The sequence below is a fragment of the Tachyglossus aculeatus genome, chromosome 5 (genome assembly GCF_015852505.1).
Source record: "Tachyglossus aculeatus isolate mTacAcu1 chromosome 5, mTacAcu1.pri, whole genome shotgun sequence".
NCBI lineage: Eukaryota > Metazoa > Chordata > Mammalia > Monotremata > Tachyglossidae > Tachyglossus > Tachyglossus aculeatus.
This window is the reverse complement of record NC_052070.1, coordinates 3,543,576-3,562,268: the sequence shown is the minus strand read 5'-3', so window position 1 is coordinate 3,562,268 and position 18,693 is coordinate 3,543,576. Positions and strand designations below refer to the sequence as shown.

Sequence of the window (18,693 nt, the reverse complement as noted above, 5' to 3'; positions counted from 1 at the left end):
GACTTTGGGCAAGTCACTTCACCTCTCTGTGCCTCAGTTACCTCATCTGGAAAATGGGGATTAAGATTGTGAGCCCCACGTGGGACAACCTGATTACCTTGTATCTACTCCAGCACTTAGAACAGTGTCTGGCACATAGTAAGCGCTTAAAACATACCAACATTATTATTATTATTATTATTCTCTGGATTTCAGTGACCTCATCTATAAAATGGGGATTAAGACTGTGAGTCCCACATAGGACAACTGATAACCTTGTATCTACCCCAGTGCTTAGAACAGTGCTTTTTTATAGCATTTATTAAGCGCTTACTATGTACAAAGCACTGTTCTAAGTGCTGGGGAGGTTACGAGGTCATCAGGTTGCCCCACGGGGGGCTCACAGTCTTAATTCCCATTTTACAGATGAGGTAACTGAGGTGCAGAGAAGTTAAGTGACTTGCCCAAAGTCACACAGCTGACAATTGGCAGAGCCGGATTTGAACCCATGACCTCTGACTCCCAAGCCCGGGCTCTTTCCACTGAGCCATGCTGCTTGGCACCTAGTAAGCGCTTAACAATTACCATTATTATTATTATTATTATTATTATTATTATTATTATTATTATTATTATCTTCATTGTACTTTATTCTACTATTTATTACTCTATTTATTTATTTATTTATTTTACTTGTACATGTCTATTCAATTTATTTTATTTTGTTAGTATGTTTGGTTTTGTTCTCTGTCTCCCCCTTCTAGACCGTGAGCCCACTGTTGGGTAGGGACTGTCTCTATATGTTGCCAACTTGTACTCCCCAAGCGCTTAGTCCAGTGCTCTGCACACAGTAAGCGCTCAATAAATACGATTGATTGATTGATTGATTGGTTATAGTGCTCTACCTACCTTAGACCGTAAACTCTCTGAGGTTGGAGGTCGTTTCTACTAACTCCATCACGGTCCCCCAGGCATTTACTACAGTGCTCCGCACACAGTAGGCGCTCAGCACATCTCCTTGTTTGATTAACTGATTGCTTGGTTGATTGTTAGATGTCTGGCCCCGGTATAAATGTACTCCTCCTAAATGGAAAAAGAAATAGAGTTCTAATTCCAAACATTCCAGGAAGGCAATTTTTCTGTTGCAGCTTTAGTTAAGGGGAGACATGATCAGAATGCGAAAAGATGCTCCTTAGAAACACTCCGAGGCTGCAGCAGGAGAATTTCCTCTCACGGTCGCTCTTCAGAGAGACCCCTGTTCAACTTTCAGCTGTGCAGGGAGGATGGGACCAGGCAGTTTAAGCACACATGAAAAAAGGAGTGTCCTCTGACGTTGCATTCAGCTACTCCGCAAATCTCAAGGGGTGAAACTGTGTTCTGCTCAAGAGGACAAAGGCCAGCGGGGTGGACATTCCACTTTCTATTTCTAGTCTTTTCTCGGCCTTGCTGTGTCATCACAAGGAAGACGTTTAACTTGCCTTCACCGAGGAAAACAGAACTCCTAGAGGCCCTGCCATCCTTTTATAAACGTGCTTTTTTCAGAGGATGGTTATGGTTTCAGAAAATCCTTTTATTATCGGGGGAGTTGAATGAGAAATATCTCCTTCACAATTTGTATCTTTTCACTCGAATCCAAAGGGATGCAGAGGGGAAGGAACAAGGAGGCGTGGGAAAGACGATGGAGACGTTTGGGCAGAAATAGCTCCATGGAGACTGGGATTTTTGTCTCCCAATTTTCCTCCCCTCAGGACTTTCTTCCCATTTGGTATACTGAATAATGGAGTTAGGAAGGAACTGGTTGTGGACTATTTAAATATCAGAGAAGAAAGGTTTGCAGGTGAAAATTAATGAAATGTAACATTAATTGGAATGGTTGAATTTGTTTAAAAATTAAACATAGCCAAGGAAGGCCATTGCTCCTTTTTTATGTCATTGCTCCCGGGGCGTTTTTGACCTGAATCTCTAGTAAATGCTCAACGATCTGAGGTGGAATATGAAGATCGGAAGATGAGCCAATGAGCCATATCTGCTGGTCATTCCTGAGAGAACTTATTTTCCTAAGTAGGCTCAATCAGTCAGCAGGGCTTTTTGAGGCTTTCCTCTGAGCAGAGCCCTCTAAGGAACCGTCCATGGTATCTCCATTTAATCTAATGTTTGAGAAATCAAAAAAATCAATCTATGGTATTTATTAGGCACATATTGGGTCCAGAGCATGGTAGAAACAGCAGCCTAAAAGGGGAGGCAGACTTTAAAATGAATTGCAGAGAGGGGAATTTTTCCCAGTTACCACTCAGCCCAAAATCATTCATTCATTCAATTTTATTGTTTGAGTGCTTACTGTGAGCAGAGCACAGTACTAAGTGCTTGGAAAGTAGAATTCAGCAATAGATGCCCACACCGGGCTTACAGTCTAGAAAGGGGAAGGGGAGGGGGAGGGAATCAGTCAATCAATCAATCAATCGTATTTATTGAGTGCTTACTGTGTGCAGAGCACTGTACTAAGCGCTTGGGAAGTACAAGCTGGCAACATATAGAGACAGTCCCTACCCAACAGTGGGCTCAAAGTCTAGAAGGGGGAGACAGAGAACAAAACAAAACATACTAACAAAATAAATAGAATAGATAGGCACAAGTAAAATAAATTAATAAATAGAGTAATAAATCTATACAAACATATGCATATATACAGGTGCCGTGGGGAAGAGAAGGAGGTAAGATGCGGGGTATGGAGAGGGGGACAAGGGGGAGAGGAAGGAAGGGGCTCAGTCGACCTCGGACTTTAAGATTATCACTTTAAATGCCCAGTCCACCCCAGTTCAGCCCAGTTCAAGCCAGTTTACAGCTCACAGCCACCACTTTTGTCAAGTCAAACTGCTTGATGTTTCAGACAGTCAAAACTCCTAGCTCTGTGCCTCCAAAAATACCTCCAAAAATAATAAGAATAATAATCATAATCATGGTATTTCTTAAGCACTTACTATGTGCGAAGCACTTTTCCAAGCACTGGGGTAGATGAAAGGAAATCGATTGAAAACAGTCCCTATCCCACATAGGGCTCAAAGTCTTCATCCCCATTTTACCAATGAGGTAACTGAGGCTCAGAGAAGTTAAATGACTTGCCAATGGTTGCACAGCAGATGTGTGGCAGAGCCAGGATTAAAATCCACATCCTCAGGCCCGTGCTCTTTCCACTAGACCATGCTGCTTCTCACAATGCTTATGCTACTCAGGATAATTCTCCCAATACTTATGCCTAACTGTAGATTTTGGTTCCTTCAGTATACACTAAAAATGCAGCTGTTCTGCGTGTTCTTCTCAGACTAGTCTTACATTTAAATGACTTTCAACCTTTATATAGTTCTCAATTTAAGACCCCTGTTAGATTCTGCTATCAGTGTCTACTACAGGTTCAGAGCAAACCAGGACCTAGCCACCCTATCCCCCCCTAAATCTCCTTCCTTATGAATAATAATACTGATACTACTACTACTAATAATAATAATGGTATTTGTAAAGTGCTTACTATGTACCAGGCACTATATTAAGTGCGGGGGTGGATAAAAACGAATTGGATTTGACACAGTCCCTGTCCCATATGGGGCTCACAGTCCACTTTCCCATTTTCCAGATGAGGTAGCTGAGGCACAGAGAAGTGAAATGACTTGCCCGAGGCCACACAGCAGACAAATGGCAGAGCCAGGATTAGAACCCATGATATTCTGACTCCCAAGCCCCTGCTCTGTCTTCTTCTTCTTCTTCTTCTTCTTCAATTGTATTTATTGAGCCTTACTGTGTGCAGAGCACTGCACTAAGCGCTTGGGAAGTACAAGTTGGCAACATATAGAGACGGTCTCTACCCAACAGTGGGCTCACAGTCCACTACGCCATGCTACTTCTCTAATCAATCAGCCAACCAATACAATTTATTGAGTGTCTCCTGTGTGCAGAGCACTGTAAAAAGTCCTTGGGAAAGAACACTGCCAAAGTGCTGGTGACCAGGATTCCTTAGTGGAAAGAGCACAGGTTTGGGAGTCAGAGGGCATGGATTCTAACCCTGGCTCTGCCACCTGTCTGCTGTGTGACTTTGGGTAAGCCACCTAACTTCTCTGTGCCTCAGTTACCTCCTCTGGAAAATGGAGGTTAAGACTGTGAGCCCCGTGTGGGACAATCTGATTACCTTGTACCTACCCCAGTGCTTAGAACGGTGCTTGGCACATAGTAAGTGCTTAACAAATACCATAATTAATATTATTGACACGCACCATGGTTCAGTGGAAAGAGCACGGGCTTGGGAATCCAAGGTCATGGATTCTTATTCCAGCTCCGCCACTTGTCAGCTGTGTGACTTTGGGCAAGGCACTTAACTTCTCAATGCCTCAGTTCCCTCATCTGTAAAATGGGGATTAAGACTGTGAGCCCCTCGTGGGACAACCTTGATTACATTGTATCCCCTCCAGTGCTTAGAACAGTGCTTGGCACTTAGTAAGTGCTTAACAGAAACCGACATTATTCTTATTGAATGAATTGAATTAATGAATGAATGGTACGTATTTATTACTCTATGTATTTATTTATTTTACTCGTACATATTTTTTCTATTTATTTTATTTTTTTAATATGCTTTCTTTTGTTGTCCGTCTCCCCCTTCTAGACTGTGAGCCTGCTGTTGGGTAGGGACCATCTCTGTATGTTGCCAACTTGTACTTCCCAAGTGCTTAGTACAGTGTTCTGCGCACAGTAAGATCTCAATAAATGCGATTGAATGAAATGAATGAATGAATTATTATTGTTTTATTTTTATTGTGTCATGGGGGAGACCAACACCAAAATAGCTCTAGGTAGGAGCAGCAACAGAAAATAAAGATATGCTATAGAGGGAGTGCAAATGCCCATGTGCTTAGGAGACATAGACATCTAAAGATGCACATGTGGAAGTTTCAGGAAGGAGGGAGGATGTGAGCAGGCGGTCAGGGATGGGAATGTTGAGAAATAGGCCCATTTACCTCTCACTGACACCCACCCACCTCCCCCGTTGGGGATAACAGCTACTCCCTAACTTCTCTAACTCTCTCCTTGCAGGTCCATTCTTATTACCAATCTTTTATCTATTCAATTAATCAGCCATATTTATTGATCATTTACTAGGTGCAGGGCACCGTGTGATATTGAGAGGTAGCATGGTCCAGTGGAAAGAGCACGGGCTTTGGAGTCAGAGGACCTGAGGAGTTCTGTTTTGGACACGTCAAGTTTGAGGTCGTGGTGGGACGTCCAATTAGAGAGGTCGTGACTTTGTTGTTGTCTTATGCTGTCGAGTTGTGTCCACCCCATAGCGACACAATTGACACATCTCTCCCAGAACGCCCCACTCTCCATCTGCAATTGTTCTGATAGTGTAGCCATAGTATTTTCTTGGTAAAAATATGGATGTGGTTTACCATTGCCTCCTTCCACACAGTAGAGAGGTCTTGAAGGCAGGAGGAAACGGGAGACTGCAGAGAAGCAATGTAGCTCAGTGGAAAGAGCATGGTCTTTGGAGTCAGAGGTCATGGGTTCAAATCCAGCCTCCGCCAGTTGCCAGCTTTGTGACTTTGGGCAAGTCACTTAACTTCTCTGTGCCTGAGTTGCCTCATCTGTAAAATGGGGATTAAGACTGTGAGCCCACCCCGGTGGGGCAACCTGATCACCTTGTAACCTCCACAGGACTTAGAACAGGGCTTTGCACATAGTAAGTGCTTAATAAATGCCAATTATTATTAAATGCTTAGTACAGTGCTCTACACACAGTAAGCACTCAATAAGTATGATTGAATGAAAGGAAAACGATCACAGCTGGAAAAGTAGATTTGGGATCATCCCCATGGAGGTGGCAGTTGAAGCCAAGGAAGTAAATGAATTCATTAATTCACTCATTCAGTGAAGTTTATTGAGCGCTTAACGTGTGCAGAAAACTGAACAAAGTGCTTGGGAGAGGACACGATAACAATAAACAGACACATTCCCGGCCTCAGTGAGCTTATAGTATGAAGGGGGAGACAGGCATTAAAACAAACAGATAAATTACAGATATATACATAAGTGTCATGGGGCTGGGAGGGGGGATGAATCAAGGGGGCAAGTAGGGTGATGCAGAAGGGAGTGGGAGAAGAGAAAAGGTGGGCTTAGAGAAGGTCTCTTGGAGGAGATGGGCCTTCAGTAAGATTTAAAAGTGGGGGAAGAGCAATTGTTTGTCGTATTTGAGGAGGGAGGGCATTCCAGGCTAGAGGCAGGATGTGGGCCAGAGCTCAGCAGCGGGGTAGACGAGATCAAGGAAGAGTGAGAAAGTTAGAATTAGAAGAGCAAAGTGTGCAGGGTGGCTTGTAGTAGAAGAGTAGCAAGGTGAGGTAGGAGAGGGCAAGGTGATTAACTGCTTTAAAGCCAATGGTGAGGACCTTTTTTTATGCAGAAGTGAATGGGCAACCAATGGAGTTTGTTAATATGGTTTGGAATGGCAAGAAACAGCAGACAGAGAGATCAGCTAGGAGGCTGAGACAGTAATAATAATAATAATAGTAATGGTATTTGTTAAGCACTTACTATGTACCAAGCACCGTTCTAAACACTGGAGTAAACACAAGGTAATCAGATTGTCTCACATGGGGTTCCCAGTCTTAATCCCCATTTTACAGATGGGGTAACTGAGGTCTGGGGTAACTGAGGCACAGAGATGTTAAGTGACTTACCCAAGGTCACATAACAGGCAAATGGCAATAATCAAGGTGGGATAGGATAAGTGACTGGACTAATGTGTTAGCAGCTTGGATGGAGAGGAAAGGGCAGATTTTAGCGACGTTGTGAAGGTGGAAACTATAGGATGTATCATCATCATCATCAATCGTATTTATTGAGCGCTTACTATGTGCAGAGCACTGTACTAATGATGTAATGATGGATTGAATATGTGGGTGGAATGAGAGAGAGTTCTCCAAGGGAGTGGGGGTACATGGAGAAAAGAAGGGAACTCAGAACTGAATCTTGAAGGATTCCCATGTTTTGCTTTCAAAACATAACTGAGTGGAGTAACCACCAACTACTAGGAGATGATAGCATTTATTAAGCACTTACTATGTGATGATAGCATTTATTAAGCACTTACTATGTGCAAAGCATAGTAAGTGCTTAATAAATGCTATCATCTCCTAGGAGTTGGTGGTTACGTTTGGCACATCTCTAGGGCAAAATGAGCTTTCTTAGATGCTTGTGAGCAGCATTTGTCTTTGAATGAACTGTTTGTGGCTGACATTGGGTTTCCTGAAATGCCAAGGGAGGTAGGAGCTTTTTATAACATATGTAGCTGGCCTTCAAAGCCTTATTGAAGGCCCGTCTCCTCCAAGAGGTCTTCCCTGATTAAACCTCACTTTTCCTTTTTTCCCCACTCCCTTCTGCGTCTCCCTGACTTGTTCCCTTTATTCATCCCCCCCCCCAGCCCCACGCCACTTATGCCTATATCTATCATTTATTTATTTGTATTAATATCTGTCTCCCCCTCTAGACTGTAAGCTCAGTGTGAGAAGGGAATGTCTGTTATATTTTTATATTGCACTCTTCCAAGCTCTTAGTAGAGTGCTAAACACACAGTAAGTGCTCAATAAATACTATTAAATGAATGAAGCACCCAATATATATGATTGACTGGCAGATTGACTCTATTTCCCTCTCTTTCTCTGCCTCTGAGTATTTACTGTGTGCCGAGCACACTGAGACCTGCTTAATTCATTTAATGAATTATATAAACACCCACAGATATTTTCAAATACATATATATATATATATATATATATATATATATATAAATAAGCAGGTGCATACCTCTAGTTGTAAATATTTTTATATTTGTTTCCCCGTGCATATGCGATAAGGGGAATGTAAATGTGTTCATTAGTGAGAAGCATCCTGGTCTAATGGAAAGAACACGGGTTTGGGAGTCAGAGGACCTGGGTTCTAATCCCAGCTCTGCCAATTGCTTGCAGTGTGGTCTTGGGTAAGTCACTTCACTTCTCTCTGCCTCAGTTTCTTCAACTGTAAAATGGGGATTCAAAGCCTGTTCTCTCTCCTAGTTAGACTGTGAGTCCCACACTGGGCAGGGACTGTGTCCAAACTGCTTAACTTGCATGTACCCCAGCTCTTAGAACACTGTTTGAAACATAGTAAGGACTAAACAAAAAAATACCATAAGAAGTGCTCGAATTAGCTCAAGGGTATTGCAATCTACACTTTCTCTTATCTGTAGCATCTCGATATCTGTTTTCCCTACTAGATTGCATGCTCCTCAGGGACAGGATTCATGTCGACTAACTTTATTGTACACTAGCAACCATAGAGAAGCAGCATGGCTCAGTGGAAAGAGCGCTTGGGAGTCAGGGGTCATGGGTTCAAATCCAGACTCCACCAATTGTCAGCTGTGTGACTTTGGACAAGTCACTTAACTTCTTTGGGCCTCAGTTACCTCATCTGGAAAATGGGAATTAAGACTGTGAGCCCCCCATGGAACAACCTTATCACCTTTTAACCTCCCCAGTGCTTAGAACAGTGCATTGCACATAGTAAGCACTTAATAAATGCCATCATTATTTAGTACAGCGCTCTGTACTTTGGAGACTGTAAGTTCCTTCAGAGTAGTTTTTAGACTGTGAGCCCACTTTTTAGACTGTGAGCCCACTGTTGGGTAGGGACTGTCTCTATATATTACCAGTTTGTACTTCCCAAGCGCTTAGTACAGTGCTCTGCACATAGTAAGTGCTCAATAAATACGATTGATGATGATGAGTAGACATTGGGTCTACTTACTAAGTTGTACTCTTCCAACCCCTTTTTACCGGCCTCTGCTCAAAATAGGCTTTTAGTATTTAATGTTGATCAATTAATTGACATTAAGAGATCAATTAATAAACAATAATAATTGCATATGTATTCATTAATAGCAATTAAATTTTGCTGAATCAAATGCTCCTAATAACTGGTGGATCTTTTTACCCAGATATTTTGTTTCCTTTCCATTGTCCTACCGTCTACTGTCTGCCCTTCTCTTTCAAACTCTAAAAATAACTATGGATGTCTCTCCTCATCATTTCTGCCATATCTTAAATTCCCACTGTTCTAATTGTAGCCTTGAATGGAGACATTCTCATTAAAAATGCACACAGAGGCTGCATAATTGTTTTATTCACAGATGGAGATAGAATCTGGTCTGAGAAAGAAGAGACTGAAAACACTGATATTTATTCTTGATTCCCTGTATGTGGCTCAACCTTTCTGTTTACATGTCCAGTCTTGTAGGTCTCATAGGAGTGGGTTTTTTATGCTATTGTAAGTGCTAACTATGTGTCAAACACTTTTCAAAGTGCTGGGGAAGGTTAAATTAATTAGTTTGGACACAATCCCTATCCTGTATGGGGCTCACAGTCTAAATAGCGGGGGATGGGTGGGGGGAAGAAAGGTACTTAATCCCCAATTTCAGTTGAGGGATAATAATAATAATAACAATAATGGCATTTATTAAGCACTTACTATGTGCAAGGCACTGTTCTAAGCACTGGGGAGGTTCAGGGTGATCAGGTTGTCTCCAGGGGGGCTCACAGTCTTAATCCCCATTTTACAGATGAGGTAACTGAGGCACAAAGAAGTTAAGTGACTTGCCCAAAGTCACACAGCTGAAAATTGACAGAGCCGGGATTTGAACCCATGACCTCCGACTCCACAGCCCGGGCTCTTTCCATTGATCCATGCTGGGATTTGAGGTCCCCAAGAAGATAAATGACTTACCCAAGGTCACACAGGAGACAAGTGGTGGGCCCAGGATTAGAACCCAGGCCTTTGATTCCCAAGCCCATGTTCTTTCCACTAGGCCATGCTGTCGTATTTTGAAGTTAGTAACAGATCTCAGGGCATGACACTCTGAAAGGATTGGATTTGCTTTCATATTCAATTTGATGTAAGACACAATATATTTAGAGGGAAGCTATTCAATTCCAAAACAAGAATTCCAACTCTGACTCTGTTTAACCGATTCTGGAGAATGAATCCCTGTCCAGAGGGTTGAAATCATTTTTGAGGCGCCTCTGCTCACCTTCTTTTTCTTCAACAAGAATTGAACTGTGGAGAAGGGAGTGGTAGATCCTGGTTGTCTACTCAACTGGAAATTAAGAATTAATTAATTATGGTATTTGGTAAGTGCTTACTATGTGCCAGCCTCTGTATTAGAGAAGCAGCATGGATCAGTGGAAAGAGCACAGGCTTTGGAGTCAGAAGTCATGGGTTCAAATCCAACTGTCAGTTGTGAGACTTTGGGCAAGTCACTTAACTTCTCTGGGCCTCAGTTACCTCATCTGTAAAATGGGGATTAAAACTACAAGCCGCTTGTGGGACAACTTGATCGCCTTGTAACCTCCCCAGCGCTTAGAACAGTGCTTTGCATATAGTAAGCGCTTAACAAATACTATCATTATTATTACTAAGCACAGGGGTGAATACAAGCAAACAGGGTTGGACAGAGTCCCTTGTCCCACATGGGGCTCACAGTCCCAATCCCCATTTTACAGAAGAGGTAGTTTAGGCACACAGAATTGAAGTAATTATAATAATAATAAATGATTATTATGGTACTTGCTAAGCGCTTATTGTGTGCCAAGCATTGTTCTAAGCACCGGGGGAGATACAAATTAATCTGGTTGGACACAGTCCCTGTCCCATTTGGGGCTCACAGTCTCAATCCCCATTTTACAGATGAGGTAGGTGAGGCCCAGAGAAGTGAAGCGACTTGCCCAAGGTCACACAGCAGACACGTGGTGGAGCCACGTGGTGGATTAGAACACAGGTCCTTCTGACTCCCAAGCCCCTGCTCTATCCACTAAGCCACACTGTTTCTCCCAATGTCATTCATGTCATGTCATGGGGAAGCAGCGTGGCTCAGTGGAAAGAGCGCGGGCTTGGGAGTCAGAGGTCAGGGGTTCAAATCCCTGCTCCACTGGTTGTCAGCTGTGTGACTTTGGGTAAGTCACTTAACTTCTCTGGGCCTCAGTTACCTCATCTGTAAAATGGGGATTAAGACTATGAGCCCCCCATGGGACAACCTGATCACCTTGTAACCTCCCCAGCGCTTAGAACAGTGCTTTGCACATAGTAAGTGCTTAATAAATGCCATTATTATTATTTATTTATTATTCCGCAGACAAGTGAGCCAGTCACTTCACTACTCTGTGTCTCATTTGCCTCATCTATAAAATGGGGATTAACACTGTGAGCCCCAAGCAGGGACCAACCCGATTTCCCTGTATCCACCCCAGTGCTTAGAACAGTGCCTGGCACATAGTAAGCGCTTAACAAATACCACAATTATTACTATTAGAACCCATGACCTTCTGGCCTGTGCTCAATCCATATGCCATGCTGAGCCGTCAATCATTCCAGAGATGGTGTTTATTGAGCTCTTTGTGTGCTGTACTAAGCTCTGAGTAGCAATAATTGTAGCACTGGTTAAGTGTTTAGTATGTACCAAGCACTATACTCAGTGCTAGATTCATTCATTCATTCATTCAATCATATTTATTGAGCGCTTACTGTGTGCAGAGCACTGTACTAAGCGCTTAATAAGATACTTAATAAGATAATAAGATAGGATGGAGAAGCAGCATGGCTCAGTGGAAAGAGCACAGGCTATGGAGTCAGCGGTCAGTTCAAACCCCAGCTCTGCCAATTGTCATCTGTGTGACTTTGGGCAAGTCACTTCACTTCTCTGGGCCTCAGTTGCCTCATTTGTAAAATGGGGATTAAGACTGTGAACCCCCCGTCGGACAACCTGATCACCTTGTAACCTCCCCAGCACTTAGAACAGTGCTTTGCACATAGTAAGTGCTTAATAAATGCCATAATTATTATTATTATTACTCAGGTCATACACAGTCCCTCTCTTGCATGAGGCCTACAGTCCAAGCAGAATAATAATAAGAATAATGGCATTTATTAAGTGCTTACTATGTGCAAAGCACTGGGGAGGTTACAAAGTGATCAGGTTGTCCCACGGGGGGCTCACAGTCTTAATCCACATTTTACAGATGAGGGAACTGAGGCCCAGAGAAGTGAAGTGACTTGCCCAAAGTCACACAGATGACAATTGGCGGATCAGAATTTGAACCCATGACCTCTGACTCCAAAGCCCGGGCTCCTTCCACTGAGCCACACTGGTACTCCAAAAGGAAGAAGACTTCTAGACCGTTAGCCCGCTGTTGGGTAGAGACCGTCTCTATATGTTGCCAACTTGTAATAATAGTAAATAATAATAGTATTTGTTAAGTGCTATGTGCAAAGCACTGTTCTAAGCTCTGAGCGCTTAGTACAGTGCTCTGCACACAGTAAGCACTCAATAAATACGATTGAATGAATGAATGAAAGGGAGAAGAGGTGTTGAATCCCCATTTCAAGATGAGAAAACTGAGGCACAGAGAAGTGAAGTGACTTGCCCAGGATCACACAACCAGGAAGCAACTGAATCAGAATTAGAACCCATGTCCTACGTCAGAACTCCCAGGCTCATGCTTTTTTCATTAGTCGCACTGCCGAAGCTGTTTGGCTCTCGACTCTGAGGTTTTGCCAAATGGGTAATTTTATTTACAGGTACCGCTGAGACACTTGTCATTTGATTTAAGACAAAGAACACCATTTCTTAACAAAACTCACCAAATGGAAATGCAAATATGCCTGTCAGAAAGGGTTGTAAATACAAACCATTAAGCATAAACATACCTGTACTTAAATTGTGTAATCTCTTAAGTGTTTGCATATGCACACTTAATTCTCACCCAAAGATTTACATATGTTACATTACCAGAGGGACAGACTCTTAAACATATGTAATTTAACCGGCCCATGGAAACCCTTTTGATATTTTAGACTGTGAGCCCACTGTTGGGTAGGGACTGTCTCTATGTGTTGCCAATTTGTACTTCCCAAGCTCTTAGTACAGTGCTCTGCACATAGTAAGCGCTCAATAAATACGATTGATTGATTGAATACTTTTACCATCCCTGATTCAACCACCATGTGCAATAGTTTCCCTCCCAGAATGATTAATCATTGCATCACCTGAGGTTTGTTCTTTTAGACTGTGAGCCCACTGTTGGGTAGGGACTGTCTCTATACGTTGCCAACTTGGACTTCCCAAGCGCTTAGTACAGTGCTCTGCACACAGTAAGCGCTCAATAAATACGATTGATTGATTCTGAAGTCAAGATGCAGTCTCTGTTTGAGGGGGTGGTGACAGATATATCGTGGCTCAGTGGTAAGAGCCCGGACTTTGGAGTCAGAGGTCATGGGTTCAAATTCCGGCTCTGCCAACTGTCAGCTGTGTGACTTTGGGCAAGTCACTTCACTTCTCTGTGCCTAAATTACATCTGTAAAATGGGGATTAAAACTGTGAGCCCCCCGTGGGACAATCAGATCACCTTGTAACCTCCTCAGCGCTTAGAACAGTGCTTTCCACATAGTACGCGCTTAAATATCATCATTCTTGTATATCAGTGCAAAACACAGTGATTGTGTGTCCAAAGCATACAAGGCACAAATGCAGTTCACAGGGCAAGTGCAGCCAAAAAGATCATTATTGCAGAGCCTGAGAGCACTGTTTGGACTCTGATAATTAAAATGCAAAAGTGCTATAACAAAAGAGTGCTCAAAGAAGAGGGATATCTTTTTCTGAAGCAGCGTGGCTCAGTGGAAAGAGCCCGGGCTTTGGAGTCAGAGGTCATGGGTTCAAATCCCAGCTCGGCCAATTGTCAGCTGTGTGACTTTGGGCTAGTCACTTAACTTCTCTGTGCCTCAGTTACCTTATCTGTAAAATGGGGATTAAGATTGTGAGCCCCAAGTGGGACAACCTAATCACCTTGTAACCTCCCCAGTACTTAGAACAGTGCTTTGCACATATTAAGTGCTTAATAAATGCCATTATTATCATTATTATTATCTCAGGGGACTGTGGTAATTTGCCTCCTTGAAATGCAGTAATTCATTCATTCATTCAATCGTATTTATTGAGCGCTTACTGTGTGCAGAGCACTGTACTAAGCGCTTGGGAAGTACAAGTTGGTAATGCACCATTGTGTTGATTAATCAACTCATCAGTGGTATTGCTAAGCACTTACTGTGTGCAGAGCACTGTACTTAGTGCTCTGGAAAGTATAGTACAACAGAAATTGTAGACATAGTCTATGCTCACAAGGAGCTTATGATCTAGAGGGGAGAGTAAGCACTCAATAATACCACCACTCGATTAAAATAAATCACGGATATTGATGTATGCTTTCGTGGGCTGAAGGTGGGATGAATATCAAGTTCTAATAGAGGATTCACTCATTCAGTCATATTTATTGAGCACATACTGTGTGCAGAGCACTGAACTAAGTGCTTGGAAACTACAATTCGGTAACAGATAGAGAAAATCCCTATACAACAATGGGCTACAAAATGAATGTGGTTTAGTGGATAGAGCACCGTCCTGGGAGTCAGAAGGACCTAGGTTCTAATCCTGGCTCTGTCCTGTCAGCTATGTGAACTTAAACAATTCACTTAATTTTTCTGTGCCTTGGTTCCCTCATCCGAGTTACTAGTTACTAGTTACACGACCCCCCGCCTCCAGGAGGCCTTCCCAGACTGAGCCCCTTCCTTCCTCTCCCCCTCATCCCCCTCTCCATCCCCCCATCTTACCTCCTTCCCTTCCCCACAGCACCTGTATATATGTATATATGGTTGTACATATTTATTACTCTATTTATTTATTTATTTTACTTGTACATATCTATCCTATTTATTTTATTTTGTTGGTATGTTTGGTTTTGTTCTCTGTCACCCCCTTTTAGACTGTGAGCCCACTGTTGGGTAGGGACTGTCTCTATGTGTTGCCAATTTGTACTTCCCAAGCGCTTGGTACAGTGCTCTGCACATAGTAAGCGCTCAATAAATACGATTGATGATGATGATGATGATCCGAGAAACAGCATGGCTCAGTGGAAAGAGCCTGGGCTTGGAAGTCAGAGGTCCCAAGAGGTTGTGGGTTCTAATCCCAGCTCCGCCACTTGTCAGCTGTATGACTTTGAGCAAGTCACTTAATTTCTCTGAGCCTCAGTTACCTCATCTGGAAAATGGGGATGAAGACTGTGAGCCCCACATGGGACAACCCATCACCTTTTATCCCCCCCCAGCATTTAGAACAGTGCTTCGCACATAGTAAACACTCAACAAATGCCATCATTATTATCTGTAAAATGGGGAATGAGAATTTGAGCCCCATATGGGACAGGGATTGTGCCCAACCCGCTTAATTTGTATCTACCCCAGTGCTTAGAATGGTGCTTGGCACATAGTAAGTGCTTAACACGCACCATAATTATTGAAAGGGAGAGGGAGTATGGGAAATGAGCACTTAGTCAAGGAAAACTTCCTGGAGGAGATGTGATTTTGGTAAAATTTTGAAGGTGGGGAGAGTGGTGGTCTGTCGTATATTGAGGGGAGGGAGTGGCAAAGCAGAGGAAGGATGTGGATGAGGGGTCAGCAGCGATATCCATGATCTCAAGGTACAGTGAGTAGGTTGGTTACAATGAGTAGCGTGACATTAATAATAATAATTAAGGTATTTGTTAAGCGCTTACTATGTGCCAGGCATTGTTCTAAACGATGGGATAGGTACAAGATATCCAGGTTGGACACAGTCCCTATACCACATAGGTCTCACAGTCTTAATCCCCATTTTACAGATGAGGGAACTGAAGCACAGAGAAGTTAAGTGACTTGACCAAGGTCACACAGGAGACAAGTGGGAAGGCCAGGATTTGAACCCATGACCTTTTGACTCCCAGGCCTGTGCTCTATCCACTAGGCCATGCTGCTGGAAGTATGCAGGCTGGGTTGCAACAGAAGAGCAGTGAAGTAACATAGGAAGGGTCAAGGTGATTGGGTGCATTAAAGCCAGAGAGGCAGTGTGGCTCAGTGGAAAGTCAGAGGTCATGGGTTCGAATCCCTGCTCTGTCACTTGTCAGCTGTATGACCTTGGGCAAGCCACTTAACTTCTCTGTGCCTCAGTTACCTCATCTGCAAAATGGGGATTAAGACTGTGAGCCCCACGTGGGACAACCTGATCACCCTGTATCCCCCCCCTCACCCAGCACTTAAAATAGTGCTTTGCACATAGTATGTGAGAAGCAGGGTGGCTTAGTGGAAAAGAGTCAGGGCTTTGGATTCAGAGGTCGTGGGTTCAAATCCCGGCTCCGCCGCTTGTCAGCTGTGTGACTCTGGGCAAGTCACTTCACTTCTCTGGGCCTCAGTTCCCTCATCTGTAAAATGGGGATTTAGACTGTGAGCCCCACGAGGGACAACCTGGTCACCCTGTAACCTCCCCAGTGCTTAGAACAGTCCTTTGCACATAGAAAGCACTTAATAAATGCTATCATTAATTAACAAATACCAACATTATTATTATTAGTAGTATCTGTTTGATGCAGAGGTGGATGACAACCACTGGAGATTCTTGAGGACTGGGGAAAAATTGACCAAAGAGGTTTGTAGGAAAAACAGCTTGGCTTAGTGGAAAGAGCATGGGCTTGGGAGACAGAGGTCATGGGCTCTAATCCCAGCTCCACTGCTTATCTCCTGGGTGACACTGGGCAAGTCACTTAACTTCTCTATTCCTTAGTTACCTCATCTATAAAATGGGGATTAAGACTGTGAGCCCCTCATGGGACAACCTGATTACCTTGTAACTACCCCAATGTTTAGAACAGTGCCTGGCACATAATAAGAGCTTAACAAATACCATCATCATCATCAAAAATGACCTGGCAGCAGAATGAAGTATGGACTCAAGTGGACAGAGACAGGAGTCACCAGCACTCTAAGTTGGATATGTACTTGGAATAACACAGTAATAGTTTGGCTGGGGTGGAAAGGGCAGATATTTGCAATATTGAGGAGGTTGAACCGACAGGGTTTGGTGACAGTGATTTTGTGGGTTTAATGAGAGATAAAGACAAGGTGTAGGGCTTGTGAGGAAGGAAGGGTGATGGTGTTGTCTACAGTGATGGGAAAGTCATGGGGAGAGCAGGGTTTGGGTGGGAAGATGAGGAGTTCTGTTTTGGACATGTTAAGTTTGAGGTTTTGGCAAGACAACCAAGAAGTGATGTGCTGAAAGCTGGAGGAAATACAAGACTGCAGAAAGGGGGAAAGATCAGGGCTAGAGATCTAGATTAGGGAATTTTATATATATATATATATATATATATATATATATATATAGGATATCTATAGGATATATATATGAGAGCCCTACTGAGAGCTCACCTCCTCCAAGAGGCCTTCCCAGACTGACCCGCCTATTTCCTCTCCTCCTCCCCATCCCCCGCACCCTACCGCCTTCCCCTCACCACACCTGTATATGTTTGTACAGATTTATTACGCTATTTATTTTACTTGTACATATTTACTATTCTACTTATTTTGCTAATGATGTGCATCTAGCTTTAATTCTATTTGTTCTGATGACTTGACACCTGTCCACATGTTTTGTTTTGTTGTCTGTCTCCCCATTCTAGACTGTGAGCCTGTTGTTGGGTAGGGACCGTCTCTATATGTTGCCGACTTGTACTTCCCAAAGCACTTAGTACACTGCTCTGCACACAGTAAGCGCTCAATAAATATGATTGAATGAATGAATATATATATCTATATATATCTATATATATCTATATATATCTATATATATATACGTATATATTTATATATATACGTATATATGTATACATATGTGTATACATATATATATATATATATGGCATTTTTTAAGTGCTTACTGTTCTGTGGATCATCCTCACAGAGATGTTAGTTGAAGCCATGGGAGTGAATGTGTTTTCTAAGGAAGTGGGGGTAGATGGAGAATAGAAAAGGACACAGAACTGAGCCTTGATGGACTCCCGCATTTAAGTGGGTGGGAGACAGAGGATGATCCTGCGAAAGAATTTGAGATTGAACAGCCAGAGAGATAAAGGAGGAAAGCCAGGGGAGAAATGTGTCGGTGAAGCAAAGATTGGATAATATTTTCAGGAGAAGGGGGTGGTCGACAGTGTCAAAGGCAGCCGAGAAGTCGAGGGGGATTAGATGGAGTAGAGGCTGTTGGATTTGGCCAGGAGATCATTGGTGACCATTAACAGGGCAGTTTTGCTGGTGTGAAAGGGATGGAAGCCAGATTTGGGGAGCTCAAGGAGAGAATTGGAGGTGAGAAAGTGGAGGTGGTGGGCCTAGATAACTCTCTCAAGGAGCTTGGAGAGGAATGATAGAAGGGACATGGGGTGATGATCGAAGAGAGTTTTGTGGTCTAGGGAGGCTTTATTTTTTATTTTGAGGATAGGGGAGACATGAGCAAGCTAAGAGTCTTTTTTTTTTTCATTTAAAGCAGAAATTCCCTTGGAGTCTGGCAGTCTTGATCATACATGAACACTTCAACAATCGACTGATTGACTGAGTCTTGCAGTCTTTACTAAGAGGGAACACGTGTAAATCAACATGAAATCATTTTTATCTTGGCAATTAGGAGGAAGCTCAGAGGACGCAGACTCTTCCCCGTGAACCTTTTCATTTGGTTCAGTTTTTCGGCTCCTGTATCTTCATCATTAACTGCCCGGGGGGGAGTAGGGTTGGTAGAGA

The 18,693-nt window shown here is 43.0% G+C and overlaps 1 protein-coding gene across 3 annotated transcripts in view; it reads left to right on the top strand.

Annotated features, from left to right (window-relative positions):
* Positions 1-18,693, top strand: part of LRRTM4 (leucine rich repeat transmembrane neuronal 4) — a 797,911-nt gene that overhangs the window by 584,430 nt on the left and 194,788 nt on the right. The window lies entirely within an intron of this gene.